The following is an 18,364-nucleotide window of genomic DNA, read 5'->3' as shown; positions in this document are numbered from 1 at the left end:
TTCAACCACATTTGTATTTGATTTAGGTAAAAAGCTGCCGTGTTGTCTGCGTATGTTATTTGTGTTGTAAGTAGATCAACTGTGTACAGAATATATAGTACTGGACCCAGTAAACTACCTTGCAGAACCCCTGAATACATTGCATTTAATTCGGTATGTTCATTGCCTTGTTTTACTGTAAAATGACGATCTGTGCGATAAGATTTTAGTAGGTCATAATCCGGATGAGGGAGAAGTTTCTTTAATTTAATCTGCAATCCCGTATGTACTACTTTATCAAAAGTCTGAAATATGTCTAGGAACGCAGCTGAAGAATATCTTTTAGCGTTTAAGTCCATATTTATTTTGTTAACTTAACTATTAAGTCTATGCACTTATTCAATTGTTCCATGCTTATTGCGAAATCCAAAATGGTATTCTGGAATGATCATTCTTTTTTCTATCATATAATTGAGCTCTTTATGTACAGTTTCTCAAAAACTTTTAAGATTATCGGTAATAAACTCATAGCCTGAGAGGAGGTGACATCTTCTGGTGTTTTCTTTGGTTTGAGAGAACCATTATTATTTGAAATATTTTCCAGATGCTAGGAAAATAATTAGTTCATAATATAGCATTAAATACGAATGTTAGTAATTTTAACCCCTTTTCTGATAGTTCCTGTAATATTTTTCCGTTGTAATATTAGATCATATCCAGGTGCTTTCTACATTTAATGTTTCTGATTATGATTTGTCGAGCTTCTTTGACGGTGAATTTTTTATGTGGTAAATCCATTTGAAATGGCGAATTTAGGAAGCTAGCATTTGTATTTTCGTCATCTTGAGATAGCTCAGCCGGAAAAGGTTTAAAAATATTTTTTAAATACTCTGAGAAGATGTCGGCCTTTCCTTTATTGGTTCTAGCCCAATTATATTAATCTATTTTAATAGGAGGGTTATGCTGTTGGGGCCTTTTGAGACTTAATATGAACTACCCAATTAAAAAAGAAGAACTACATAGTTATTTAACTTTCCTTCACCCTACCTCACAGTAACAACGATTTTCCCATTGCGCATTTTAAATATCCAATATAAACGTACTATATAAAAATCCTCCATGGGATTAGTGAAAACTACGCGACATTCGACGCATTTTACCAACTATTATCGACAATACGATCGCAGTCTCGCAAATAGGAACACAATCGCCCTAATAGCTGTTAAACGACGTTAAAATAGAATTGTTAGACCGCATAGGTACAAAAACCACTTATTAGACAACAACGGGCCACTTAAAATCGCAAAGCCTGATTCCGAAAATGCGATAAGGCCACCGCGATAGACATCAGAGGGATGTTTTCAAAACAGTGGCTGTGCTTCGAGTTCCGTTCGCGTTCAATTGTCGTACGAAGGCAGATGAGTTACAATCAGACGTATTGTGATCAAGTAAAAGATTTCTTTACCGCGTCAACCACATATAGTACCGGTCATATATGGAGATGGATAAGTTTTAACATTTATACAATATTATAATTCATACAAGGAAATATATTATTGAAAATATTCCTTCTGGTATTTTTCATGTTAATCTATTCCTTCTTCAGTTGGTTTAATATTTAGCCTGATGTTGTAATTATAATCGTTCCTTCTTATTTTATTCAAGTTAAAAATAGACAGAATACTGTCTAATGCGTCGGAACATGTAACCGAAGCAATCTATAAAATTGGATTTGTGTTAGTACTCGTTAACCCTGTGGTTAGATGTGTAAAAAATTCTTCAAAATCTTAGTGATAAAAGTCCAATTTGATGTGGCACTGTTGTGACGTCCTGGCGTCAATAATGTTGATGACGTACATGGGCAATTTTATCAGATATACTATATAATTCCCCAGAAACAAGGTTTTAATAAATATTATTCTCTATATTTATGGCTTGTATCAAATTATGTTGTATTCGTTTTTCTTAGATCGATACCTATAGTTTCTAGTTTGTGATCTTACTCTAATAAGTTATTCATAGACGTTATTTTATCTTGAAATGCTGATTTACCACTATATATTAAATTTTCGACAGACTTCTTTATTAACTTTGGATTATGTCATTTGTACTCACCAGAACCTTGGTCAGCTTTAATTACGTCACATATTAGGTGTTTGCATATAACAGGTCAATTGAAAAGTCCCCGGCCTGACACATCCTCAAAAGAATCGTGTATAAATTTGACAGCTGTCGGATCATTAGTTTGTGAATTATAGCATTTCGAGAGAAGCAACTTTTGTTATTGTTAAAATAATGTTAAATAACGACGAGTTGATGATTCAGAACAGTGTTTGAAGATAATCAAGCGTAATAAACCCGAGTTTTGAAGTTCCATGATTTCACTCTGAAGTCCAATCGACAGTCATCCGAGTCAACTGCACACGATGAACCCACTCCAAAGCGTGGGAAAACGCAACAGTTGGCTGGCAAGGTTATAGCGCCTGTATTTTGGGATGCGCATGGGATATTTTTCATTGGCTACCTTGAAAAGGGAAGGACCATAAACAGCGACTAGCACATAGCCTTATTGGACCGTTTGAAGGACGAAATCGCCGAAAAGCGGCCGTATTTGAAGAAAAAGGAATTACTCATTCACCAAGACAATGCACAGTGTCACAAGTCAGTGAAAACGATGGCAAAAATACATGAATTGGGCTTCGAATTGCTTCCTCATCTTCTGCAATTCTTCGAATTGCTTCGAATTGCTTTAGTTTGTGAGTATAGCATTTTCAATGAAGCAACTTTTGCTATTGTGAATAAAATGGATAAAAAGGAATTTCGCGTGTTGATAAAATATTGCTTTTTGACGGGAAAAAGTACAGTTGAAACAAAAACTTGTCTTAATGTCGAATTTCCGGACACAACCCCAGGAAAATCAACCATCAAGGATTGGTATGCTAAGTTTAGACCTGGTGAAATGAGCAACGAAGACGGTGAACGCAATGGACGCCCATGAGAGATTGTTACCGACGAAAACATTTAAAATATCCACAAAATGATTTTGAATAACCGTAAATTGAAATTGAATGAAATATGAGACGCTCTAAAGATATCAACTGAACGTATACATCTTATTATTCACGAATATTTGGGTATGAGAAAACTCTGTGCAAAATGGGTGCCGAAGTCCAATCGACAGTCATTCGAGTGTACTGCACACGATGAACCCGCTCCAAAGCGTGGGAAAACGCAACAGTTTGCTGGCAAGGTTATGGCGCCTGTATTTTGGGATGCGCATGGAATATTTTTCAATGGTTACCTTGAAAAGGGAAGGACCATAAACAGCGACTATCACATAGCCTTATTGGACCGTTTGAAGGACGAAATCGCCGAAAAGCGACCGTATTTGAAGAAAAAGGAATTGCTCATTCACCAAGACAATGCACAGCGTCGCAAGTCAGTGAAAACGATGGCAAAAATACATGAATTGGGCTTCGAATTTTTTTTATTGATATAAATTCGTATAATAATAATTAATCAAAATATTTTTCATGAATTTACTTAACTCTTTCTCCTCTTTCTGACAAAAGGCGGGACTATGTCGAAAGGATGATGTACGTTTGGCAGCATGAATTCATTTGTACGCTTTTTACTGATTATCAAATTTCGATACCATGGGCCAGTCAAAAAGCATCGATATGGGCGTGAGTCGCCCATATCGATGCTTTTGCGATCGTGATTAGAGGGCGCAAAGTCTGGTGAGTAGGCTGGGTGTGGCAAAACTTACCACTCCAGCTTCAATGGTGTATCCTTCACAACTTTGCAACGCGAGGCCGAGAGGATGACTTTTCGCATTTGGTGATGACTCCGTATTGCTGGTCTTTCTTGCAACAATCCATTTAGTTCATTACTTAGCTCATATTACGCTATACCTTATTGATTTCATCGTTATGAATAATCCGCTTTGGTGTTGATGTGGATGGCTCCCCTGGACTAACCCTAAATTTTTGGGCTTGGATCATCACTTTAATTTATGAAGTAGCAAAAGCTATTATACAATTAAAATTCATAAATGACAAAAAGTTAAGAGTAATAATAATAATTTTAACGTATGCTAAACTATTATACATTGGATATACCAAAATAATTACAAAACCACTAAAAAAGTTAATATTAAACTGTATTTTATTAACAACGACATTTTTTTAATGATTATTCTATTGTGATAAAAATCATCGATATAGATAAACTTAAGAACCAAAATATCGTATTCCACGACAACTGCTTGTTACAGTTTTAGGCAGGTGAGCAATTCATGATCGCTCAACTGATGTAAACTGTTAATCCGCACCGAAAAGGGTTAGCAGAAGAAGTAACCCGACACCTGAGGCTTTGTGCAGTCGACTGGCGATTTTTTTTACCCCTTAGGGTACCGTCAGAGGATTTGGTTCCATTTTTGTTTAGGCCAGAAGCTGTCTACCTCATCAAAACAAGAATATCGACTTTTACGGATGATTTAAGCTGTTATAATGTATTGTCATAACCGAGCACGTTTTTCAATATCAAACCTTGAAACAAAATCAGTCTCGTAACAGCATTTAAAATAATTGATCATTTGTTTTTCATTTATATTACATTTTATTTTTATCTGTAATACGAAATATGCATTAATGTGCTCTATAAGACGTACTAATGAGCTTTTATTATTTGATTTATAGGATAACTTTAAAGTTTCCTTCAGAGAAATTATTTTTATTATCCAACACTTTCAGTTCATATAATTTTTACTTCTTCGTAAGAAGTGTTCAGCCAAGTGGTGAGCCATAGATCAGAAGTGGTGGTTGCAAGCACCAATGTTTGGCATATACGGAGAATGAAATAGGGCCTTTCGTTTAAGTATTTTTATGAATATTACAAAGTGTAACCAAACAGTTCATATGCTGCAAAAACAGTTTGACACCAAGTGTAGTCCGAATGAGATGATTTTACACACTTGATATATATTTTTATTAATCTCTTAGAACTTCAACAATCTGCCCGTGGGCAATAAGTATTGTTATATGATTTCTGTTATAAATATATAACAATCCTGACATGTAGAAGATCGCTTCAGTAAGTGATCTGCTGTACAACTTACAATAATCTAATTCTTATTCTAGATATTATTCTAACTTATTTTAAAGTCTATTCTAACTTATTCTAAAGACTTATTCTAGAGATTATTAAATCTCACTCTATGTGTTTAATAATCAGTTCGTATGGTAATTTGCGTTTGGGCCTATGCACTACACTGTCATCGCGGCGTGGCACACCCTACTGAGTGTTAAATTGAAAAAGCTTTTGCCCCATACGCACTTTCAACTGCTGAAATCATAGGATACATTGCTCCACAACATCTCCGGATTTGGGCATGTGCACTTCCTGCATAGAACAAATCATAAAAAAGAATAAACTATATGAAACTATATTGTCTTCCTTTTTTAATGGCAGTCCATTCTTTTCTAGTCGATCGGTACGATCATATCAGAAAACAACAAAAAGCTAGAATATTTAGATTATGTCTTATATTAATAATTTTATAGTAATAATAATAAAATTGTTGTGTTATTCTTGGTGGTCTAACATATATTGGTTTTAAATAACTTTAATGGCATCTCTGGTTTTTTATACATTCTTGAACAGACTCGATACAAATTATAGGACCATCTACTAGTTGTTCTTCTTCTTCTTTTCTACATTGGCTGTTGTATCGATATAAGTAAGTATAAAATAAATTTCAAAGCCTATTTGGTGACACGTAACTCAACAATAGGGTAATACTAGCAAAGGACTCAAAGTAGATGTGTTAGTGCATTTTTAAAAATGAAAAAATTAAACATTATGTTTCAACTAAAATAATGAACCTGCTCATACGGCTATAAAACTGTTAGTAAAATAAATGATTTCAAGTATGAATTGTTTCAACAACCTCCATATACCTCAAATACTTATACCTCAAAACAGTCAGAAACACAAAACCAAAATTCGGTAAATGAAGAGGTAATATAATATTGTATTTTATAGTCCTTTCGAAAAACCATTACAGGTCAATTTATTTTACTATTCATCCGTTTTTTAGAATGTATTGACCACGCTAGTATATATTTTAAATTGAGATTCTGGTTATAGTACAGAATATTATATTAAATTATTATAGTACAGGAAATCACTTACTGCCTTGATTTTCTTTTCGTTTTGTATTAATCAGTATCATAATTAATCTTCATTACCGAATGATATATATTCAAAGGTTTTTAAACTATGCGCCATGGATATTTGTGACGTCGAAACAATGTACTGTTGCCGTATCAACTCTGAGTTTTATTTAAGTTTGTCATTGACATACAACAAAATTCTAATCTGAATAAAATAATTGAGCAAAAATGTTATTAAATATAATTTATTTTAACATTATAGTACATCTAATACATATATTATCGAACGACTTAAAACTACAATTAAGAACACAGGTATAATAGTTTGTAGGTTAAATTTGTTTTGTTTACATTGAACTCTTTTCCACACCACCCATGAAGAAGAGTTTCTAAGCGCGTTCTTTTATGTATCCCCATGGAGGCCTAATCCACCTAATTAACAATTGTATATCTGTGAAACGTATTTTACTTTCATTCGAGAGCATATTTACCTTTTTACGTTTATTTCTTGTTTCCTTCGATGGTGCGTTTATTTGTCAAGTCCTTTGGTATCACTGTATATTTTATTTCTTCTACTACTATATAGTGTACATCATTTTTCATAAAATTAATCAATGTAATATGTCTAATGCATTTACCATATCACGCGCTCTAACCTAATGCTCATGTTTAATTTTGAACAATTACAATCATATCTGTGCACACAAATCTTTCACGCCCTACAATACCATTTTCTATAGTTATATTCAATTAATTATGTGCATACCTTTAGTTGTTTCCACTCTCATCATTCTGTCTCAGGAATTTCCAGCATTGCACAACATTATCACGTATCCCGAAAGTTTCCTTCAGTAACTTTCACTTTCTGACTCACTGTCCAATTCACTCACTAAACTGTTAATTTCTAAGCTGTCCAAAACATGTTCACGATTCCACCATTTATGAACTACTTCCTCTGTGTGTATTATCGAGTTCATCCAAATCGAAGGTGTTATGGTTGACAATGCTTCCTTCCACATATCCAAACAGTTTTTGATGGAATATTCTTCTCGACCGTCAATATATCTGTAATTAATTATTAATAAATATAATGACTAACAAAACCTATTGTAACTCATGTAATCGAGAGCTATTGTAACTTTTACCTTTTTCCATCAATTTTTGTTGTCTTTACAATTTTTTTGTCACTGTCCTTGGCAAGTGCCACAAAGAACCATCTTGAAATATTAAAGTTTTATTAAGATACACAAATTCCACTAGTTCATCTTCATTGGTCTTATTTTATGCCTTTACAAATTTTAAGGCAATGTCTGGAAGTTCCATTAAACCTCTACGAGGGTTACACCAATTAAACCCTATGCCCTGTAAGTTACTGTTCTTATACATTTCGTATATTTGGTCTCGAATAGAGCCAATATCAAGATGGTCAAGATTCGTCACCCACTTTGTATGTAGACAGGTTTTCTTGGGACAATCTAACGTATTATTCTTCATTTTGTAGGCGATGTTATTCGCAGTACCCACACTAATATTTAGCGAGGCAGCAACCCGCTAAAAACATTTTCAATAAAATTGTAGGGAGTTATTTTATTCTTCAATAATTACCTCTATAATGGAAATTATAGGCAAAGAAAGGCCTCCATTATCTCGGCCTTTTCGAAATAACCTACTAAAGCCGCAATCAATTTGTGACCCTGAATATCTATTGTTTTCGGCATTTTCAAACAAAGTAATAGATACATTACGCAGAACTTTAAATTTATCAAAATAATCAAAGCTCTAAAATAAAGTTTGTCGGTTTTTAATCTGTAGTAATAATAACTAATATTTTGAATAATTTTGAGTACTTCTGACAACCGGCCGTCCGTTTGTCAGGCGTATGTAAAATTCTTTAATGCAATAGTGTTAAGAGGTTTTAACTCTTACTTATTAATTATTGTAGCTGTATAATTAACTGTAGTTTTCAGATATACTATAATGTTAAAATAAATTATATTTGATAACATTTTTGTTCAATTATTATATATAGAATAGAATTTTCTTGCATGTCAAAGCCAACTGAGTTAAAACTCAGAGTTTATGCGGCAACATGCAATGTTTCGAGGTCATGAATATCCATGATGCATTACTAAAAAAACTTTGAATAGACTATATAGTATATTCAAAGTTTTTTTTTATTATATTATTTATCATTATTTTATTTTTATTATATTATATTTTGTTTTTAGTGTATATGTAATTTTTTCAGGAAAATGTTCTATACAATGAAGCTATTGTTAACTTAATCAAAAATTAGCAATAACATACGGTAATCGAAAATCACCAAAATCATCTGAAGCTTGTTAAGAAGCTCATTATTTCATATGAATTAATATTTCATAATTAATTTATATTTTTAATATATCCTTAAATCTATTTCACCATTAGAAGGAAATAAAGCGTACACGATCTGATAGAAAATAAGATAAAGGGAGGGCAATCATTATAGCTAAAGAGGTGGCACTAATACAAAGTAGCAACCGCCTATTTCCCATGGCGTTGAACAACCGTCGGACCTTTTACATTGGGTTTTTATTATGTAATTGATACTTCCATGGGGCGCAGCGTTTCTAATATTTAATTTTTCGCTTGTCTGGACCGCTGGTCTTCGAAACATTTAAATAATCGTACGGATATGTCGACAAGGGAATGGTCCATGTGGAGTTTGACAAGCTTCATAGCGCTTCATGCTATTAATTAACATTGTTTATTGGAATAGCTGGTAGTGGGCATGTTTATTTCTTTGTCCTATATTTATATATTACTTTTTTAAAGTAAAAGGGAAATATCTATTCTACAGTATTCTGAAAAAAAATTATAACATTTTTATTAGATACGCTTAGTACAATATTAATTTACAAATTAATTTATTACTACATTTCATTTGTACTTGGATTAATTCACGAGCAAGACGAGAGCGAGAAAATACATCAATATATATTCCTCAATTGTAAAATTATAATAATTTCTAGCTTTATTTTGCACCACAGGTATACACCTTATATAAGTTCGTATGGTTTGGTTCGCTTGAATCTCCTGACATCCTGCGCGCTGTGCAGCAGTTGTATTGCTTCCACGTTAGTATGATTTAGTAATATTCTTTCATGTTTCAAGGCGAAATCTTGGATAACTTCGCAAATCCACTTGATTTCCAGGTCATCGTGAAATTCTTCGTTGGTTACGTAGCGATAGGCATTGATAATCAATCGAAGAACCTTGTTTTGACAGCGTTGTATGACTAGTTGATTTGAATTTTTAGTGCAACCCCATGTTTGCACCCCATACGTCCAAATTGGCTTTATAACTGTCTTATAGATCAAGCTCTTTGATTTTAGATCAAGTTGAGAGTATCTTCCGATTTACCAGTATAGTTGTTTTATTTTGGTTCTAATGTGCTTTGCTTTTTGTCTAACGTGATATTTCCAATTTAATCTACCGTCAAGATGGATTCTGAGGTATATAGTTGATTCTGCTTGAGGAATCGGTCATTCATTGAGTGATACAATTCAGTTTTTATTATTTCTCCGCAATGCAAAATTAACGTGGAGAGATTTGGAGCTATTAAGTTGAATTTACCAATCTTTCGTCCATTTGTAAATTCCGTTGACTGCCACTTGTACTTTTTCTATTGCCCTAGGCAGAGATATATCTTTTGCCATAATAATTGTGTCGTCAGCAAAGGTTCGAAGTAGTGTTTCTTTTGTTGTTGGAATGTCAGCAGTGTAGAGCAGATGTAGGAGAGGTCCTAAGACGCTACATTGTGGAACCCCAGCCGAAATAGTTTTCAAGGTAGAGAATGCCATTTCGTGAGATACTCTAAATTTTCTTCCGAAAAGATATGACTCCAGCAATTGACAATAATTACGCACTAACAATTTGTTCATCTAACAGATTAATTCCAAATGCCAAACCCGATCAAAAGCTTGTGAGACATCTAGGAATATTGCAGGGCAGTATTTCTTTTCCTCAATCGCTTTTTCAATAGCCGCAGTTACTCTATGCACTTGATCGATTGTTGAATGATGATTTCGAAAACTAAATCGGAAATCCGGTGTTATTATAAAACTTTTAATACGTTTAAATATTAGTTTCTCAAATAGCTTTGATATTGCAGGTTGTAGCAAACTAGGCCTGTAAGATTGGACTTGTTCTACAGGTTTGTTGGGTTTTTTGAACATAATTATTTGTACCACCGTAAAGAATTTCGGAACATGCTTCAGCCTTAAACAGGCATTAAATATATATGTCAACATGATGATTGCATTTCGTGGCAATTCTTTCAAGAATCCAGGTGAAATGTCATCTATACCAGGTTCCTTTTTAGGATTGAGGTTATCGATTTCAGTAGGAACTTCCAATGGAGAAATTATATTTAGATTTACACAGGGTTGATAAGCAGGAGATGTATCCATTGTAGATTCTATATCATTAGGTTGAAATAGTTAGGTATTATGCGAGCAATTCAGCTTTTTCATCGTTGCGTCGAACCCATTCATTTCGATCATTTTTAATTGGCTTTATTCGAATAATTGGTCCTTTAAATCTTCGAGTTGTTTTCATATATTTGAAAGCAATTGCGTTGCAAGAAAGCTGGTGCGATCTAATATCTGATCACATTCCAGTATTAAGCAAAAAAGCCTAATCTTATACTGACTGGGACAAATTCAGATTAATACTGCAGGAACCAATCAATTTAAAAGTAGGACTTAAAAGTATAGATGATCTTGAGCAACAAACCAAAAATATAATTGAACAAATTCGCTGCAAAAGCTGCAAAAGATGCTACCCCAATAGCAAAAGAGAAATCAGAATATGAAGTAATTTACCCCCGCGAAATTAGAGAAATGATAAAAGAAAGGCGAAAAGCTAAAAAAGTATGGCACAGAACCAGAAATCCTACAGACAAAAATATTTTTAACAGAATTAGTAATCAGATAAATCAAAAGATCAAAGAATATAAAATAAAATGTTACCATTTTTATGTATTTTATTATCTTGCCACTTGTACAACGGTATCTTTAGCTTTCTCGTAATAATTTATCACAAAATTATATTATTTAAGAACTTTGGAACAAATCATAATTACTTCTTCATTCTTTTCCCTTTTCCATATTTGTTTAGTGCCGTCAATTTAATATATTAGATATCTATCAGAGTTCTGTCTTTTTGTTTTCTTATACTGAAAGCAAACTTTGAGTCTTTCCCTGTTAAAATTCTGTTTACTCAAAATTACATAGCGCATCTTATTCTTTGTAATATTCTCTCTCGTAATATTGTTCGTAATATCTTTAGAATCTTAGATATTAGGATCATGTGTTTTCCACCCATCAGAAAATGGCAACTAACAGTTCAATTGATAAGTCCTCGGTCTACCATAGTAAAACACAATTTTTGGCAAAATTATTTTTTTTTTATTCAACATAATTCCTTTCAAGGATGATACACTGATTATAGCGACCCTTCAACTTTCCGATACCATTTTTGTAGTACGATTTGTCCTTCAAATAAGGCCTTAGTTTCGGCGATCACCTCTTCATTCGACGAAAATTTCTTCCCAGCGAGCATTCTTTTGAAATCTGAGAACAGGAAATAGTCGCTGGGGGCCAGATCTGGACAATACGGTGGATGAGGAAGCAATTCGAATCCCGATTCATGGATTTTTGCCATCGTTTTCACTGACTGTGCATTGTCTTGGTGAGGCAGCACTTTCTTTTTCTTCAAATGCGGCCGTTTTTCGGCGCTTTCGTCTTTCAAATGGTCCAATAACGCTATGTAATAGTTGTTGTTGATGATGACTGTCGATTGGACTTCGGCACCCATTTTGCACAGAGCTTTCTCATACCCAAATATTCGTGAATAATAAGATGTACACGTTCATTTGATATCTTTAGAGCGTCTGATATTTCATTCAATATCAATTTACGGTTATTCAAAATCATTTTGTGGATATTTTAAATGTTTTCGTCGGTAACAATCTCTCATGGGCGTCCATTGCGTTCACCGTCTTCGTTGCTCATTTCAGCACGTCTAAACTTAGCATACCAATCCTTGATGGTTGATTTTCCTAGGGTAGTGTCCGGAAACTCGATATCAAGACAAGTTTTTGTTTCAACTATACTTTTTCCTTTCAAAAAGCAATATTTTATCAACACGCGAAATTCCTTTTTATCCATTTGTTTCACAATAACAAAAGTTGCTTCACTCAAAATGTTATACTCACAAACTAATGATCCGACAGCTCTCAAATTTATACCCACATCTTTGGTTGGGGCGAACTAAAAAACATATGGATATAATTCTAGTAGCACCATCTATGTGTCAGGCCGGAGCCTTTCCAATTGACCTGTTACTTTGGAAATTATTTTATGAAGTCTCAGGGTGATTATTGTGAATTAAATAAATAATTTGTATTAAATTAATTGGTCAGTGCTCTCAACATTTCCTTATGTTTTATATATTTCCGATAACCACGAAATGCACCTTGTCCAGGTGAACAAATATATGAAAATTAAGTAGCCCTAAAATAATGAAAACCTAATCATGAATTTCTAAATTATAAAAAATCTAACTAAATTTTCATTCACTATTTATTAATTTTTTAAATAGATATTTTATGAAGAAATTTCAATGGAGTTATTACGAAAAACACGACGTATTAACGATATTGTAAGTTTTAAGGGTTCTTTATACAAGCACAATATTTTGACAGGAACATAACATTGGCACGGGAATCGTATCAAGGGGGCTTTTCCGTCGGCCCCTTTGACCACGCCCCCCTGCGGTGTCACGTTACTTAAGCGGCAATGGTTGCGTAATCGTTTAGTAATGAATACAAGTCGGGTATCAAAAGGCTTTGAAGATGAGCTTTTGCGGGCCGCTTTTGCCCTTTTGGCTGCCGATCAGCTTCTCAGTAATCGATACGTGTGGCGTCGAATGAATGCGAGCCGGAGAATGAGTAACATCATCTCGCAGATTCCCTCTTTTGCTTAGGAATTAGCCGAATACCGGGGGCTTCCCATCAATGGGAATCGTTTTAAGTGGTACCGCGACTTAAATAAGACGTAAATCTAAACATAACCACAACAGCTATATAGAATGTCTTTTTGTGTTGGGGATTTCGAAGGAATTCGCCAAGTATCAATGGATTTGGAAAATTTCGACAAGAATTATTAAACAAATAAATGGTTACAGCAGATACATTTATATTGCATTCATTAAAATTCACAAGACTGTATATATTTCCTCATCAAAGATTCAGTTACTTTTGAGCAAATAATAAATTACTATATTCTATTCAAAATAACCATGAACTCACGTCAACAAGATGTTTAATGAATTGCCTGTCGCAATTTGTAAATTCGTTTTAAAATAGGACAATATTTTCCCTCTTATTTTATTATAGTTAAAAAAAGACACAATACTGTCTGATAAGTTCGAACGTATAAGCGAACCAACCTGTAAAAGTCGTCCGGTTGTCAAACCCCTGCAAAATTCCTCATAATCTTAACTATAATAGCTACAGGTTATAAAACTGTCAACGTTGATTTAACACTTTGCTTGTTTTGATGAATTTCAAATCGCCGCTTATTATTAATCTAATTGAAAATGCCGAAACCATACAAAATAGATCGCGTCTCTAATCAGTTACTTTGAACCACAAAACACAGAGGAATTAGAAGTGTATCTCCATATATAACCCATAGAGATTCTTCTTCAGAGATTTAACTTAGGAAACATAGGAAATGTTGGCGAAATGTTTCGCGACGTCCAACATGTAGATGTCGCTACGTTTAACATATTACTTGTTTTATTCGTTATGTTAAGAGCCGCGACGAAATCTGATTGCTTCATTTCGTTCTTCATTTTAAAAGTGCCCTATATTGAGAACAGTGTGGTTAGCCTTTTGAAACGTTTACATATTACATTATTATTTTATTTTATTAGTATATACAAGTCGGTAGTTCTTAGAACGAGAATGCATCTCGTTCTAAGAAGTGTTGTGTGCCCGGATACAGAGATACTGAAGAAATGAATCATCGTTTTCCGTTAAAAAAGCGATCTTTAAGAAATGAGTAGAAAAAATCCTAAACTGGTTGGGTTAAACATGTAACAGATTTATGATCGTTACCATGTGAGACATATTTGTGATACATTTAAACTTTTCTTTAAGTACTTATGAACAATTTAGTGATGGTGGAAATAATATCACGAGCCCAGAATATGTACCAATGGAAGAGGATCAAAATCAAAATTATATAGAAGGTAAATTGAAGGAGTCAGTCACATTTCTGATCATAATTGTTACCATTAAGATCTAAACTGTATTCGTAGTCCATATTTGTATCCATCGTTCCAGGCCCACAACCAGGGTGTTCGAAGCAAGTATCATTGACATTTGAACAAACTCCAGAAAGTAATGGTAAAATTTGTATTCATTCAGCCAGTATCCTTCTTTCTGCTCATTCTTACTGTTAATTACTTGACTCTGTAACTTTAGTCCAGATGTTCCTATAAGAGCAAACAAAGTTTTACGTTGTACCGTAGTGTACATCTCAGGTTATTTAGTAAAACTTTTAAAAAAGAAATGAAGTATGTTTTTTATTTACATATTATTATGAATAAATCAGTAGACCCAGAAATTGAGACTGATTTTATAGAGGCAAGACAATATGACAGACTCTAACAAAATTGTTTTATTATACTGTCAGTAGCTATGTCTTATTTTATTCAGCGATTTTGCCACGTCGATAATATAAAATTTTTGTTACATGTTTAAAAAAAAGTAAATTTAACCTTTCAATTGTACATTCTATAATGATATTTCGAATAAAATATTAAAAGTACTAACGGAAAGATGGAAGAGATAATTTTGATTTGAAATGCAGCAAAGTATTTTGCTTATGTTTTTATATATATGCATATAATATTTACATTTTATAGATATATTTATTTTTATATTATATTTATATTTTGTATATAAATTTACATTATAAATTTATATTTATTCAATTTAAATTTATATTTATAATTTATATTTATTTATTTTTACAGATTATATTTATATTTATTTATTTGTAAATATTATATTTGTATGTATATTTAATTGAATTTAATTTAATAAATTTATTTCAGAAAAAAATTGTTTTTTATTTAAATTTCATTGGTCAATTAAACATGACGTCAAGGCTGTCACGTGCCAAACATTACTAGTGAGCCAATAAAATGTCTTCACAGTAAAATGTTTTTCTTACAGGTGCCTATAATAGAGATTTAAATTGACCAATCAAATTACTTAAATAGCCCATTATGGCTCTCTCTGGATGTTGGGCAAAGCAAAACTTTGCGCCAGAGTCCCCTATTGAGCTGCATCTCTATTACTCTATGACTGTACTGTCGCTTTAACCACTTATTAGAAGAGTCATAATTATTTCTGATTTTAATCAATTATTATTTTTCATAAAGAACATTTTAATTAAAAGAATATTATTTTAAATGATACATGACACGCCAAAATAACAGGTCTAAATGGTCGCTCATAGCGAGATGATGATAATAAAAATAGCGTTAAGACAACAAAAATTGATAGAAAAAGGTAAACATTGAAATAACAATTGATTAGGTTTTATTAGCCTTAACATTTATTAATAATTCATTGCAGATATATTGGACTTCATGCTGGAAACAGGAATGGTTAATAATACCTTCGGTTTGGATGAAATCGATCAGGCACATTGAAAAAGAAATTGACAAATGACGGAATTTTGAACAAATGTTAGATCAGGGGTGTGCAACTACAATGGTAAGTAGTGGGGCAAAGTTTCGCTTAGTCCAATCATTGGCGGCGCTGACAACGCGAATTTGATTGGTTAGTTTAAAATAGTTATGTAGAAACCTGTAAGGAAAATACTTTGCTTTGATTGGTCTGCCATTTCCCCTGATTATTTTGTGACGTCACATTTATTGGCCAATAGTATTTAAATAAAAATCAAATTTAAATTTTAAAATTAATTTATTAGAATAAAATCCTACACAAATATACATAAGTGTAAATAATATAAATATATATAAACAAAAAGCAAAAAAAAAAACAATTATGAACTCTATTCTAGGCAATATTAAAATATCTATAATTCTTCTATAAGGCCTTCCCATATATGTTTAGTGCCATCAATTTTATGGGATCTATTAGAGTTCTAACTTATCTTGATATATTGAAGGTAAACTTTAAATCCTTTCCTGTTGATATTACATTAACTTCATTAAACCAAAAATACAATCAAACCTCAAAATAACTTAAAATTTTGTCTTGAAAATCATTATGGATTGGACAGTCGAAACACTAAAAATTTATGTGTTTTTTAAAAATATTTAGATTTTAGAGTATTTAATCTGTGGAACTACTTAATATAGAATATAGACAAATATTGCATGTTGTCTCTTTTTCAGAAGTTTTGTTAAATAGCCTGAAATAAGACTAAAATACAATATTAGACTTTTGTTTTCCTCAGAGCAAAATTCTCTGGAACTGAAAATATAGACTCAACTGGTGATTTAACAACCTCAAGTGGTACTAGATCTCCCGTTAAAAAAGAATATAAGTTATCTAACATGTTCATCTTCTTCACAATTTTCTCTGGGAGAATGATGTGAAAAAATTGAAATGATGAGCCCTTTTAAAAATTTCTCGAACATACTAGGGGAGGATGCTGTTTCTACCTCTATGACCTCTAATAGATCCAACAAAAATCTTCAAGCAATCTTGGTTAAGATTTGTTAAACAAATGTAGTTATTTGTAAATTTATACAAAATAGATTTCTTGAAGTTAATAAATCCCCTAAAAGTAGCAATTAAATTTTTAATTGATGGCACCATAACAAATATTTTCTTAACAAGGCAATCAAATTTAAATATATAATTCCTCTACTATAAAATGATTGAACACTGATTGTTCTAAAAAGTTAAAGTATTGCAAATATTTTAAGGATATTTTATAATTAAAAGTAGTATTTATTACTACTAATTATCCAGTTATATTAATTATTACCTTCTTGTAAGACTTCTTTATGTAGAGACATCACACTGACAACATACGCACAACTTGGTAGATTAATTGAATTTTATTACTACTAACATCTTCATAAGTTTTTGAATTTCTGTAAACAAACAATATATAAACAGACATGTAGTAGATAGATAATTTTATATGTACCTGATAAAACCAATGATGGATATGCATTTACCCAAATACCTGTTCGTGAAGGAAGGATAATTCTAAATTTTTCACTAATATGTCCATAACAAACACCATGACGTTGATATATTTGCATTGTGGTTTATCCAGGTAACTTGCTACTATTTACTTGATCAACCCATTTTTGGAAAGGAGCGAGATCATTCTTTGGGAAACGATGTCTAATTTCCGTAGTAGAATTTTACCCCGGTACACTACATCTTTTAATACACTGACGTATTGTCATCAATTTTTATATTATTACCCCATAATAATTAATGTAAAACAGAAAATATGCACAACGTAAAACGAAAATTTCGTGATCTAAACAAAAACCATAACCTACAAACAACAAACATAAAAATGGACGGCCATAGAAAATGCTGATTTCACACAATTTGATCGACCAATCACATTTCATGTTAGTGGCGGCACCTGGAATTTAAACTGCCAATCACAATTTGCGATCGCAACGCTACAGTTGATTGAACTAAACAAAACATTTCCCCAAGGTCGCCTATACCGTGAAATTTCTATTTTTTCTATGATGTTAGATAGATTGAACATGAATAGCTTATTATTCACTTGAATGAAACTTTATGAATATGATATGATTCAATGCTGCCAATTCTAAGACAGGGTGATGAGAGTGGAAACAACTAAAGGTGGGTATAACCGTTGGAATTATTGGAATGTGCGGTGCGATGTTTTGACGTCGCAAATTTAGATGCATATGCATGATATATTACTTTATAATTTGATGACGTATGTGACAATGACAAAACTTCTTTGGATAGACATAAAAATAGTCTAGGATAGACTATAAATACATCAGCTACAGCGTCACTTGCTCTAGAAATATTTCTCGTAGTAAAATTGTAAGGTGTGTTAAAATTCAACATATTTGATAAAATATCATGTTATTGTTATTTATTCCTT

General features: G+C 32.5%; 2 long non-coding RNA genes across 3 annotated transcripts; both read right to left on the bottom strand.

The window, feature by feature from the left end:
* Nucleotides 1–6,444: 6,444 nt before the first annotated feature.
* LOC143195411 (uncharacterized) lies at nt 6,445–8,258 on the bottom strand. 2 transcript variants are annotated; one of them, XR_013005528.1, is made up of 3 exons: nt 7,761–8,258; nt 6,647–7,706; nt 6,445–6,606 (listed from the first exon to the last, which is right to left on the bottom strand). It is a non-coding gene; the product is annotated as an uncharacterized LOC143195411 (long non-coding RNA). The 2 variants fall into 2 exon arrangements; XR_013005529.1 differs by having other exon boundaries at nt 6,445–6,587.
* Nucleotides 8,259–17,014: 8,756 nt separating this feature from the next.
* Nucleotides 17,015–17,543, bottom strand: LOC143196699 (uncharacterized). Its single transcript, XR_013005791.1, has 3 exons — nt 17,405–17,543; nt 17,240–17,348; nt 17,015–17,145 (listed from the first exon to the last, which is right to left on the bottom strand). It is a non-coding gene; the product is annotated as an uncharacterized LOC143196699 (long non-coding RNA).
* Between the last annotated feature and the right edge of the window lie 821 nt (nt 17,544–18,364).

Source organism: Rhynchophorus ferrugineus, unplaced genomic scaffold, assembly GCF_030347505.1.
Source record: "Rhynchophorus ferrugineus isolate W39M unplaced genomic scaffold, kcgeb_rfMv2 rfM4, whole genome shotgun sequence".
NCBI classification, from domain to species: domain Eukaryota; kingdom Metazoa; phylum Arthropoda; class Insecta; order Coleoptera; family Curculionidae; genus Rhynchophorus; species Rhynchophorus ferrugineus.
The sequence above is the reverse complement of the archived record's forward strand: the minus strand, read 5'-3'. Positions and strand labels throughout refer to the sequence as shown.